This window comes from Oryx dammah, unplaced genomic scaffold, assembly GCF_014754425.2.
Source record: "Oryx dammah isolate SB20612 unplaced genomic scaffold, SCBI_Odam_1.1 HiC_scaffold_2, whole genome shotgun sequence".
NCBI classification, from domain to species: Eukaryota; Metazoa; Chordata; class Mammalia; order Artiodactyla; family Bovidae; genus Oryx; species Oryx dammah.
Window position 1 is genome coordinate 1989430 of NW_024070186.1, and position 12532 is coordinate 2001961.

General features: G+C 41.7%; 1 protein-coding gene across 3 annotated transcripts in view; it reads left to right on the plus strand.

Moving 5' to 3' along the window:
* The window catches only part of SATB1 (SATB homeobox 1), an 80457-nt gene that overhangs the window by 14065 nt on the left and 53860 nt on the right, over nucleotides 1-12532 (plus strand). The window lies entirely within an intron of this gene.

Sequence of the window (12532 nt, forward strand, 5' to 3'; positions counted from 1 at the left end):
AGTGCTGATAATGAAAGTTTTCCAAGTGCATTCTCACTGCTGGAATTTTTCTTTAACATGTATTTTGTTTTTCTATCTTTGATTGTGCCATTCTTACATGGACTCCCTTGAAAAATACCATCATGTCCTTAATCTAGAGCGTGGGAGGGTGCTTTAGAACACGGGGACTGACTTCTGGGGTAATCTGGCGTTTGGAAGGTTCCGAAAGGGTTGGCTGTAACAGCTCTGTGCCAGTCACTTCTCCCTGGCTTCACACCCTCTCTGAGCCAGTAAGTATATAACTGAGCTAAGAGCCTTTGTTTTGACCCCCACGACAACGTTAGGTATTTGCGTGGGAAGCAGTGGGCACTTCCCATGTTTCTTTGAAAATATCGACCTTAGTCATACATTGGCTTGATGCGGTGAGCAAACTCTAAAGTTTACTGTTTGAGACAGGGCTTGTAGGATTTTGTGCTTGTCCCTTCCTAGCAGAATATTCTAAATCTTGATTGTAAAGCTTGCTGTTAAATAGCATGCATTTTGAGGAAGTCCATTCCTCCTTTAAATTACAAAACTTTCCCCAGTTTTACTGCTCATGGAAATCTGAGGTTATGAGTATCTGCTTTGCCAGGCACTGAAGTACTTGATCCTAATTGGATTTTATTACCACTTTCAGCAATTGTATTAATGGTGAGATCCATAAAGGAAATGGTAAACCAGTCTTTTAGGGGCAGACTTCCACCGAGTCATTTTTCTCTGCCTCCTTTTCTGAACCAGCTGTTACTTCACTCTAGTTCTTTCGAGTTAGGCAGTGAGCTAGCCCTTCTGTTGATGATGTCATCCACAGTGTCTATGATAGGTGCGTCCTCCAAATTATGAATTTTCCTTTTTGCATCGCATCTCTCAGGTTCATTTTTAGCTGTTTAGATATGTGAAGGTTGTATTATAGCTTGATATTTGTTCCCTGTAGCCTTTCTAAAAAGCCAAACTTAATAAAGCATCTAACTTCAAATGGATTGATCTCAAATATTGTATGGCCACTGGCTTCTCACAATAGTAAAACCTAAAAGAGTTAAGCCATGCCAATTTAGAGTGCTTTAACAATGTGTAAGCACTTCATCTTCACTTAATAGATATTTACCTTTGCTTTGTTTTAGATCTGAACAGGTTTCCTTTGACCTCAAAATCACTAATGCAAGGAAAATTACCATGAGTGCATCTCTCTTATTTTTTTCTGGTTTGCAGAATAATAACTACTGCCAAGACTTAGGTGTAGCCATGGCCCGAGAGAGAGCCTGTTACATGTTATTTTCTGATTGCTTTTTAATTTTTTAGAGTTAACCAGAATCATACTAATCAATCAGATTTACTTACTCAAACAGAGCGAGTGTTAAAGTGCTCCTTTGTTGGAATGACTACTTAAGTTTCAAGTTGGGCTTTATCTGGATTTGCTTTTTAAACCTGCTTTATTTCATGTCAGATTTGGGTCCCAAACTAACTCACAAACAGGAAGCCCTCAATTCAGAATAATCAAAACCAGCAGACACTGTGTGCACCCAGTTTTTTTTTTCCCCCTTTCTTTGGAAACTGCTAGATTGTAAGGTGCTCTGGTATTAAAAAAAACATTAGAGAGCCTTGAACGTAACAGGAGAGTGCTTCAGCCAGCTATGCGGCTGGATGCCAGTTGAAGTAAGGAATGCTCAGGCTGTTGGGACTTTTAAATCTAGACTTAAAAGTTATTTGTTCTGTTTAGCATTTTAAAAATGTGCCTGTTAGGAATTGTACGTGCTTCAGTTTTAATTTTAACTCACAGTGATTGTGAAGCACCCTGGGATCCTTGCAACAAAGGGCGCTCCAGAAATACGAGATTGTCTCGAGTCTTAATATGCCGTGTTGTGGGTGCTGGTTCGTTGTGGACAATGGAGGAGGCTGCAGAGCTCCACACCCTAGAGAAGCTGGCCTACTTGCTTTAAGAGACTTTTTCCCACCGCTTATTCTTACTCTAAAACTTCATCTGCTTTAGTCATCATCTTTTCTCTTTCTCCTTTTCAAAAAAGCTATCCCCGTGTATGGCAGTATTTTCCCATAAAATGCTGATCTACTTGAGTTTACTCAGGTTAAAGAGGTAAACCAGATGATGTGTTGAAAGTTAAAAACGATTAAAGCTTTAATTATTAGCACCATTTGCGATCACATTCTTCTCTAGATGACAAGACAGTATTTCCTCATTGGGTACCATCCAGACTGTTCTAGGCTTGTCCCATTTTCCTGTTAATCCAGCATGTATTCTTGTGCAATGAAAAAAATGTGGAGCTAACCAGAACAGGTGTTAACTTTATGAAACGTCACAAGAAGTATTTCCCAAAATGTATTGAATCTCTTCAGTTATGTTAACGTAGAACAGAGTGTAATCTCATTTTCTTTTTATTTCTTAATGGAACTATCTTTGGAAGTGATAGATTTCATCAGCAACTGCTCTTTGCCATCATATAATTAGTGCGCTAATAGCATTCTTTCCATAGGAGTTGAGAATGTGAGCTCTGTCATTACTGATCTGTAAATTCAGGCAAGTGACTCTCCATGCCTCAGTTTTTTCGTCTGTAAAGTAGCAAGATAACAGTACCAATTTTTCAGGACTCTTAGGAGAATTGCATGAGTTAATACTTGTAAAGCGTTTAGAGTGGCTCTCAGTTCTAAAGTACACTGTAACCTTCCTTATTTCTCTACAACGTGGGGGCTTGAGACTTAGAAATCACTCTTGTAGGTCTCACACACTTTGTTGCTACATAGAAGATTTTGAGGCAAGCATTGTTTTTAATGGAAAAAAACAAGAACTTTCCATTTGTGGAAAAAAAGGGCTGTTTTATAACTCGTGCTCACGTCTAAGGAACGCTTTTAGTGCCGTCCTGAGATCATTCTAAAGTTCCGATGAGGCTTCAAGTGTAAGTGAGGGAAAGCTGTCCCACGGGGACTGTCTTCTGGGTGTTTTTCCCAGCGTTACATTAACTGCCCTTACCCCTGCACCCTAATCCAAGGCCCAAACCCCACTTTGTCCCCCCTCCGTGGTACTTTCCACGTTTTCTGTGATCGTAGGTGGACTGTAGGTTTTCTGAAAACACTACCATCAGTGGTCACAAAGGGACTTGGTTTTATCCATCATCACACTCAGGAATCTGGCGCACAGTAGGGCCTCAGGAATATTTGTGAAACTAAAACGACCTCATCAAGTTTTCATCACGTTTATTTTGTGAACCAATAAACCGTGTCCATAGTTTATCAGTATTTTATTTGTAATCTTATCTAGAATACCTTACTTTGCAAAATATTTTTTCCTGCTACACTTACTGGTTTTTTAGTTTACTTAACGTACTTCTGCATTTTCCCCCAAGAAAACCTACTGATATTCCAAGCTGCCCCATAGTTTTGCTTGTATTGCGATGTTCTTGAATGTATGTACAAAAGTTGTATGTTTGTAAGCAGAAGAATAACCACAGGAGGTACACAGGACCCAGAGATCTGAAGAAATGCTGTAGAAGACCTGATTATATGTCACTAAGTGCAGTCATTAACAACTTACTTTGTGCACATTTAAAATGTTTCTTTTATAATCATGTATTTCAGCCTGACTGATAGTTCTCATTTTGTCTCAAGCATCTCATATTTGAGATCCACGCTTTTTTACTATTAGTCAATTTGTTTGTCTATTTCTTATATTGACGAAAGTATAAAGGAGGGGAATGTCAGCAGCAGAATCCAGTGACTTGTAGCCCAAGATGCTGATGTTGCCAAAATGGAAATGCTAACACTCAGGCCCACCCTGTGCTAGCTCACAGCGTCCCTCCATCAGCTGAGACTCCAGAGCCTACACTTGGCGCTGGAGACCCCATTTAGGGCTATGAACATGTGATGTGCGAAGTCAGCTGTGAGCGGGGCCAGGATCACTGGACTCAGAGAGAGCTGCAGGTGGAGATGAGTGCTCAGCCGTTCCAGAGCAGGCCTCGGGGGTGGTTTGTCCGCCCTCCTGCAGGAGCGCCAGCTCGGCATGGAACTCACGCCCCCACCATGGATGGACAGGGCTCCTTATTTCATGACCAGCAGCCTGTCCGGCACATTTTTACTGCTTTATCATAACTCCCAAAGAGGTGATTACCAGGATCTGGCATTTTCCTAAATGGTGAAGCTTTTTCATAATGTTGATAGAGATGACCTAGATTAATTTGATTTTTCTCTATGACCTCATCCAGAGGTGACATTGGTTTATTTTTCTTTAGTAGACATGAAAGATCTTGGCTAAGAACTCATAAAACACAGAAACCAAGGCTGTGACTTAGCCCTCACTTTCCTGTGAAATATTGGATCAGATCTGAGTCAGACCCATGGGCCCTGCTCCCAAGGGTTTGTACAGACCCCGCAGTTCCAAGCCTCTTTGGGGGAGTTTGCATGTGGGAAGAGCTTCTGTTGGGTTCATGAGACTCCCAAGGAAAGTTCTTGGCCCTGTAAAAAGCTGAAAACCAGACTTAATTTTTCTCCCCACTTTTTAGGTATTGTGGCTTCAAAAGCTAATAGCATTCATACAATGAAGCAAGATATATAAAAATCTGTGAAGTGTTACAGAACTTCATTCTAGTATTTACTTTGGAGAAATGGATTGCACAAGCTAGTTTAGTTCTTGTTTTCACTCTGGGGCTTGAAGTTTTTCAAAATGCTGTATTTAGGACTTCTGGAATTTAATACAAATTGGGTGTCTATTTCTAAGTACAGATTCAAGAAATTTTACTCATCACAGAGAATGGGAGATTTAACCACATAAGGGCCATCAGAGAAAGAAGAAGCAAGCATCCCAGGTGCTCAAGACTTAGAATCTTGGGAAATAATTTTCACTGTAAAATCAAATAAGACTCATTAGATTTAGATTTATCTAATGAAAAACTTGTGAGAATTCTATTTGGAGTAGCATAGTGTTTAATAATAGTATATTTTTAATAATCACATTATTAAGCGAGATCCCAAGGGACTTCAACATTCCTCAAAAATAAAACTGTAGCTGTGCATGTCTGCCCAGTGAGTGGATGATGTGTGTTACAGCTGCATCGTCTCCAGTCGCTGGAGAAGACCCTGTAAGCCCTGTGTCTGGGAATTCGTAGAGGCCTCCTAGAGCCTCCAGGCTGTGAGAAGGGACCTTGCAAATCGTCCAGTCCATTTCCCTTCATCCTGCAGATGAGCAAACCTAAGCCTCTATGTGCAATTCATTTGAAGTACTACAAGCCCTTTTGTAATAATACACTTTTTAACAAGTATTTTCTAATCTCAGCTCTTTCCCAACATATTCAATTCATTTGAGTAAGAAGGTTTGAGCACAGTAAGAATGATCTAGATGGATACTTACACAAAAAGCATGGAGAATTTGGTCAAAAGATATCATCTGGGCCTTATGTAAAACTAATTATGTAGAACAGTCATATGAACTGTGAACCAGCATTTCCTTTAAAAATTATGAATTGCCCGTTTAAGTCATTAAGTAAAATTTCCATGCTTTGAAACGATGACGTTTTCATCTTTAGGAACTGCAGTAAGAGGACTGAGACAGAATTGCGTGGGTTCTCGCGATACTTCTTTTGTATTCCTCTGGGGCTTTGGACCCAGTTTCTGCTTTCGGCACAATACAAGAGTGGCTTTGATCGAGACGGCAAGAGCCATAACTATGACACCTGGAGTTTAAGTCAGATTTAGAAGTGATCAGTCTCTTCTCTGGAGAAGAACATGGCACCCCACTCCAGTGTTCTTGCCTGCAGAATCCCAGGACAGAGGAGCCTGGTGGGCTGCCGTCCGTGGGGTCGCACAGGGTCGGACACGACTGAAGCGGCTTGGCGGCAGCAGCAGTCTCTTCTCCGCAGATGGAGATGCCGGCCATGCCCCAGTTGCATCTCCTAAGAGCATAGCTTAGAAAGCAGAAGAGGATCCAGAGGGAAGGATTTGGGGGAACGTCAGCTAACACCCCAAACCAAACTGGACTCTCAGAAACCCTGCCGTTTGCTGCCCCGTGAACGGCAGCCCGGTCCAGACCTCGCCTCTGCTCCCCCGGCGGCACACGGGGCCTACCTGAGCGGCCTCAGCGGACCGACCCCTCGGCCCTGCCTCCTGTGATGCCTTTTAGAACTTGTTCGTAGTAGTTGGTGTCCTTTGGGATGAAAAGAGAACCCCGCTGACTGAGAATCCCTGTGAAAACAGTGTCTGAGTATGGAGTTGATGTCATTTGATCTGAAGTTCAAGTTTGACCTTTTTAAGTTTCCCACACGCCTCGAAAAACCTGCTGTGAAAATTCAGGCCGCAGGCAGACAGGACCTGGAGAAAGCGGAGGGCCATCCGGGCTTGTGAAGTTACACACTTCTCAAAAAATAAAAATGTAAGGGGAGAGAGAGCCGGCAGTTTGACAGATTGTTCAGTAAATGCTCATTTTATTGAAAATTATAAAAAGGTGCTTAATGTCTCTGTGCCATTAATACAATACATAAAAAGGTTACTGTCAAGATTAGTGTTCTAGGCCTGAAAATTAACTGCAGAGCTTCCTAAAGCCTTGCTCTGCGTCACCTGAGAGGTTAAAGGTTTCCACATGTGCATTTTATACGCACAGACATTTATTTCAGAAAACAATTATTTTAGACTTTATGCCAAAGACATTAGCAGTGATGTGCTTTCATTTAAGACATGGATGGGCTAGATATATATTAACCGACAAGGTAAGAACCACGAACAGTCGCCTTACGGAATTAAACCTGTGCAAGATGAGTTCCCTTGCTGTCTCTAGAGTATTGCGATTCCAAACATACATTCCTTTCTACAGAAGAAGATATTCAGATTCCTTAGTTGAAATTAATTAGCATTCAGAAACCAGATAGCATGTTTTTGGGTATTCATGAGATCTCTGTTTGAAAAAAAATGTTTTTAACTTGTAGAAATGTGTTGCAACACACAGATGGGAAGAAAAAGGGGGAAAAAAAATCTCTTTAGCAAGCACTGAGTGTAAAAGGAATATTACATTTTGCACGCTCCTGATTGCTCTGTGTAAACAGTTTTTGACATCTGTCTTTATAGTTTTCGAGGAGAGGAAGACTTTGTTAAAAGAATCATTTTTGTACAGCAGTCCCCATTTCAGTCTTGCTTTACCTGTATTATGAAAGCAGATGGCCTGCCTGTCTTTTGAATATTTATAACTATCAAAAACAATCTCTTGCTATTCACCCTTAGGCTTATGAGATGTCAGGACTGTTCTGGTTGAAAAAAATCATCTTGGGTGTTTACAGAAAGAGGATTACATTAAGCTGAAATGACTATACATTTTCCAGTTTAATATTTGTCCATCAGCTGTTTAATCGTATTTAGATAATTGTGTAAATAAGATGTGGTAGCTTTTGCCCTCTCTGCTGATGGAGCCTGGAAGCTTTAAATGTGGGGACCTCCCATTTTGTAGAGGCTCTGGCTGCTTCCTCCCACCTTGGTTACACCATCCTCAAGTCTTTAGTAAGTTTTGATCATGATATCACCATCCTGTTTAAAAAAAAAAAAAATTGTGCAGGGGAAGCCTGGCTGCAACTCACATGACTCCTAGGGAGCTGCTGGCTTCCGGTAAAGACGGGAGTTGGTTATATTCTAATATGCAGGTTTAGGGTCCAGCCCTCCAGTTACCCTTTAGCTCTGTCATGACATTCTCTTTCTTTCCAGTGAGCATGGTATTTTGGAAAACTTTTGGTATAGTGGGGGTTAAGTGTTTCTTTGACTGGAAGCTGAGCAATCACAGATAACAGATTTTGCTGTGGTTGGTTGATTTGGCAGAAAAGCATGAACAGTTCTGGTTTAAATGATTGAATAACCTGACTAGCATTGTTTGGGGCTGGGTTTTTTTGTTGTTGTTAAAGGCACAACAAAGCAATTTTAAGGGTAATCAGATCACTGTCTTTCCCCAGTTGGTGAACCTTTTTTTTCTTTTATTCCAGGAGGTCTCACCTCTTCCCAAACCTCTTTCCTTGGCTGTCAGATGACCAAGGAGAAAAAGCTTATCTTCCTTTGGTTTCTAAATGTGTTGTAAATGCATACGCCCAGTGTATGTCCTATCTAGCAGGGCGTTGAAAGGATAGAATATTTTGGAAATGTGTGTGACCTCCACCAATTCCTTGTGGGTTTGGGGGTTGCTTTTTGTTTTTCAAATTCAGAGACCAGCAGTCTTTGAGAGCAAAGGTTCAGAATGTTCTAACCATATCGAAGCCAGGCGGTAGAAAAATTCCACCCTTACCTTTTCACAATTAGAAAGGTTATAAATAATGTATTTGGCTGAAAAGGAAGCTCAGCCTGTGGCAGATGGTATCATTCTAGAGAACCCGGGTTTCTGTGAAGATGGCATTCTTTCAGATCGGAACTCGAGCAGACTCTCAGAAAGAGCCGGAGCTCCTCATGGAGTGCAGACATGTGCTTTGTGGATCTTAGAAAAGCTTACAACTTGGCTCCTAGGATGAGAATATTGTGTCACACTGGGGTTAGGAGACCCACAGCCAATTTCTGCCGACTCCCAAACTGTATTTCCTGACACTGGAAGCCAGAGCCTCTTCTGGGTCTGTGTAGCATTTGAACTTGGGATTTAAACCAAAGGAGTTTGATCAGCCTGGTTATTTTCGTCTCTGAACATGGATGCTTTATGCAGGCTGGCCACCAAATGGGACTTGCCAGGCAAGTCACATACAGATCTTTGTGAAAGAGACAGGGAGAGGGAGATCTCTTCTATTGATCTGTATAGGCGATCTGGGAGAAGGCAAGCCCCAAAGCTCTGTGACTTCCGAGACATCTGTGTGGATGTAGCTTCAAAAGCCTGGGGCAGGATCTCTTGCAAATTTAAGAGCCAACAGTTCCAAGAGCTCTGGGTGGGAGCTGGATAACCAGAAGTGATGGATTGAAAAGATTCCTCTGATAATGAAGCTGCCATAACCTTTGACCTTTAAGAAAACAGGATGGCTTTCTGGTAGCCTGCAGAGATGACCCATGTCAGTGACCCTTTATTGATCCCCATGGATATGCCCAGCCCTATGATGGGTCCAGGCTATACGGAGGTAAGCCCAGAGGCTCGCTGCCTAGAGAAAAGAAACAGCTTGACAAGACCATCATTGTGCCCAAGAAAGGCGTGCTTGGGCTGTCAGGAAGGGCCTTTCAGCACTTCCCACTGAAGCTAGCCCCTAGGTGAGCCGTGGCAGCTAGAGATGGGAGAGGGCATGGAGCCGACAGGTCAGAGGAGCATTGTGTGTCTTGCTGGTGTCGTCTGCCACAAGGTACCTGCAGGCCAGCTTCAGAAGTTACCACCAGATTGGAGTATTGAAACCATTCCAATGAAATGCTCTTTTCCACTGAGGTTTTCTCTGGTTACCCTTTGATCCGACTGGTCATTGGATCATTAATTTATATCTTGTGTGTTCTTCATAAGAAAATTTCTCTGACTTAAAAATGCTTCGTTTGAAAATTGTATCTAAGACTTGAGTTATTTAAAGCATAGTCTCTGGACTGATCTGAAATGTGATCATGTAATGAAAGCCAGTGTGAAGGGAGGCGGAGGGTCGTCATACTGATTAACTTCCCCTAACCCCATGCTCGGTGTGTTACAGGCTCTGTGCTAATTGCGCCACACTCATCATGTTATTTATTGTCTGTCTAAGCACCTCTTCAAGCTCTTTTTCCAGTGAACTAGTCCAGGGATAGACACATAGTAGGGGTTCCATAGTTGTTTGCAGAATGAATTAACGGATTCTCGGAACAGCCCCATGAGGCGGTTTCTTCTGTCATTCCCGTTAAGCATGGGGGATGGTCCTAGTCGTTGACTAATTCAGCCAAGGTCGCCCTACCAGCGTGCAGCACACTTTGGACTTGCAAGTGGGTTTAGTTGATTCTGCTTCATCAAACGAACATGTGAAAAGTGAAAGTCGCTCAGTCGCGTCTGACTCTTTGCGACCCCACGGACTATACGGTCCATGGAATTCTCCAGGCCAGAATCCTGGAGTGGGGAGCCTTTCCCTTCTCCAGGGGATCTTCCCGACCCAGGAATGGAACCCAGGTCTCCTGCATTGCAGGCAGATTCTTTACCAGCTGAACGTGTAGTGTGTATGTAATTCGTGCCAGGCGTTTGGGCTGGAGAGAAATACAGAGCCCCAGACCTGTATGGACTCACAAGTCAGTGAGCCATCTTTTCAGTTAGTGATCTTTTTGCATCAGGGTCTCCTTGTGAATGACAGAAGCATCCCAAGCCTCTCTCCTTAGAAACGTGGCTCTTTGCCTGCCTGCCCCCTTTCCCGCCTTACCCCGTAGGAAAATATTATCATCTTGACTCTGTTCTTTGTATTATCAAAGCAATAGGTATTTATGTCCAAATTTGAAATACACAGCAAAATGTGATCTTTCAAATACCATGTGCCTCACAATTTTCTGAGGTCTCTCTTCCCTACCTTGGAACTCATAGACCTAGTCAGATGCCATGCCTAAGCCTTCAATAGAGACTTTACCGCAAGGAAAAAGAAAAGTCTCATGTAGTGGCTGACTGCATCTAGTTGTACAGATCATTGCATATTGTTCCAATAAAAATGGAGGTGACCCCAAGTTACCTGAATTACAGGCTATTTCCCAGCCCCCTAAAAGCCCAGAAAGAGAATCTAGAAAGTTGCTCTGGCCTGCTTCATAACCTGTGGATTAGCCTTTTGATTTATGTCTCGCTTAGGCTAATATTTACATTAATCAGAGTTTCCCTGAGCACGCATCACTTGATGAAGTAGAAAGCATCCAGAAAGTCACTTAAGGACAGCGCATACCAATTTAGGGTTAAACGGGGGCAGGGGGAAGCTTTGATGATTGTGCACATATGGATATTATTTTCCACATATGGATAATAATGAACTCCATAGCACTGTTACATATGGGCTCTACTTTTATGAGAATATTTCAGATTTTTTTTTCTTTTTCCCCACACATTATATATTTTTCTCCACACCCCCCCCCCCCCATATATTATCCTCTGTGGGTCTACTGAATCACATTAAATTGAAATGATCTGTGTACATGTTTCTTCCTAACTGAGGGTAAACTTCTTGTGGCAAAGGCTGTGTCTTAACAAACACTTCTTGTCTCTAGTACCAGCCAGTCAGATAGTAGGTGTGCAGCCCAGAGCAAATCTCATACACAGAACTATCAACAAAGTCAAGTAGCCTGGACTTGTTTGTCAAAAACTTCAGCAAAATTTCAGTATTTCATACCTTTCTAAAAATTAAGAATAAGCTGTATGCAAAATTTGCATGTACTATTACCTTAACATTTAAGAATCTCCCAGCATGTCTAAATTGAAGAGTAATAGTTTTTTAAAAATTGGACCAAAGTAGAAGCACATGGGCTCTCGCCCGTTTGCAGAATCACTGCAATCCATCAGCCATCTCCATAGTTTTATTACCGTTGACTTTATTGATCCGTCGTTAACAATAGAGTGAGTGTGATTGAAGCTGATGGATTGTTACCTGGATCAGGCAGATTCCTGGCTAGTTCTGGCAACCTTGCTAAGTATCTTCTTGTTCCCTGGACGGAGGGACACTCTTAGTCTGAATTAATGGCAGAGCATCACGAGCACATTAAGAATGTCTTTTTAGAGAAATAAAATGTGAAAATGACTATCAAGTAGAAAGTGTCAAAAAAAATGTCATTGTGGCTCTTAGGATAGCCGTGTTTTACATCGATAATGTAACTCCAGCTTATCCTTCACTGGAAGTGCTTCAAAGATCGCCTAGATTTACGTGTTACGAGAATGTGTGCATGTTACGAAATTAGCACTGACGAGAGGTGTCAGGAGAATCAGTGATAACCAAAAGGGCTCTACATTAGAAGTAGCTTAAAGATAATGGTGTAAAAGATACTTTTGTTCCCAAACTGGCTTTTCTGGTTGTGTCTCACCTCCCAAACAATTGCCTTCTGTAAATTGTTTGTCGTGGACCAACTGAAGTCTGAAAGGTAAGTTTTAATGTTTCTCCATATAGAAGAACAGATTGGTGCTGCAGAGTCTAAGTATTCCTACAACTCAATGGAGAAATTAATTTAGCCACTACTAGAGAATATGAGTGTTGTAGATCAAGTCACTGAAATGACCAGGACCAAAACTGGCAGGGAAGAAAATAGTTTTCCATGTTGAAAATGAGTTAAAAAAGAAAAAAACATACCCAGTAATAGGTCAAAATCATCGTCTCTCTTCATTTTTCTATGTTAAACTGGTGATTCTGTTTTCTAAGCTTTTCGTTAGACGCAGGATGAAGAGAAGTGACGAAACAGGTTGTTTTCTTTGTGGTATCCTCAAGAAACAATCCGCCGTGAAATGCATAGATTTAAAAATGTTACACTTAGTTTGAAATTCAAAACCCAAACTTTATATGAAGCTAGCAATAAGATGGCAGCATGCTTTTTCTTCTTCTGATAGAAGATCTTTGTGAACAGTTTGTTTCTTCTTAAATGTGGTCAGTCAGCCGTGGAACAGTGTTAATTTACCTGTGAT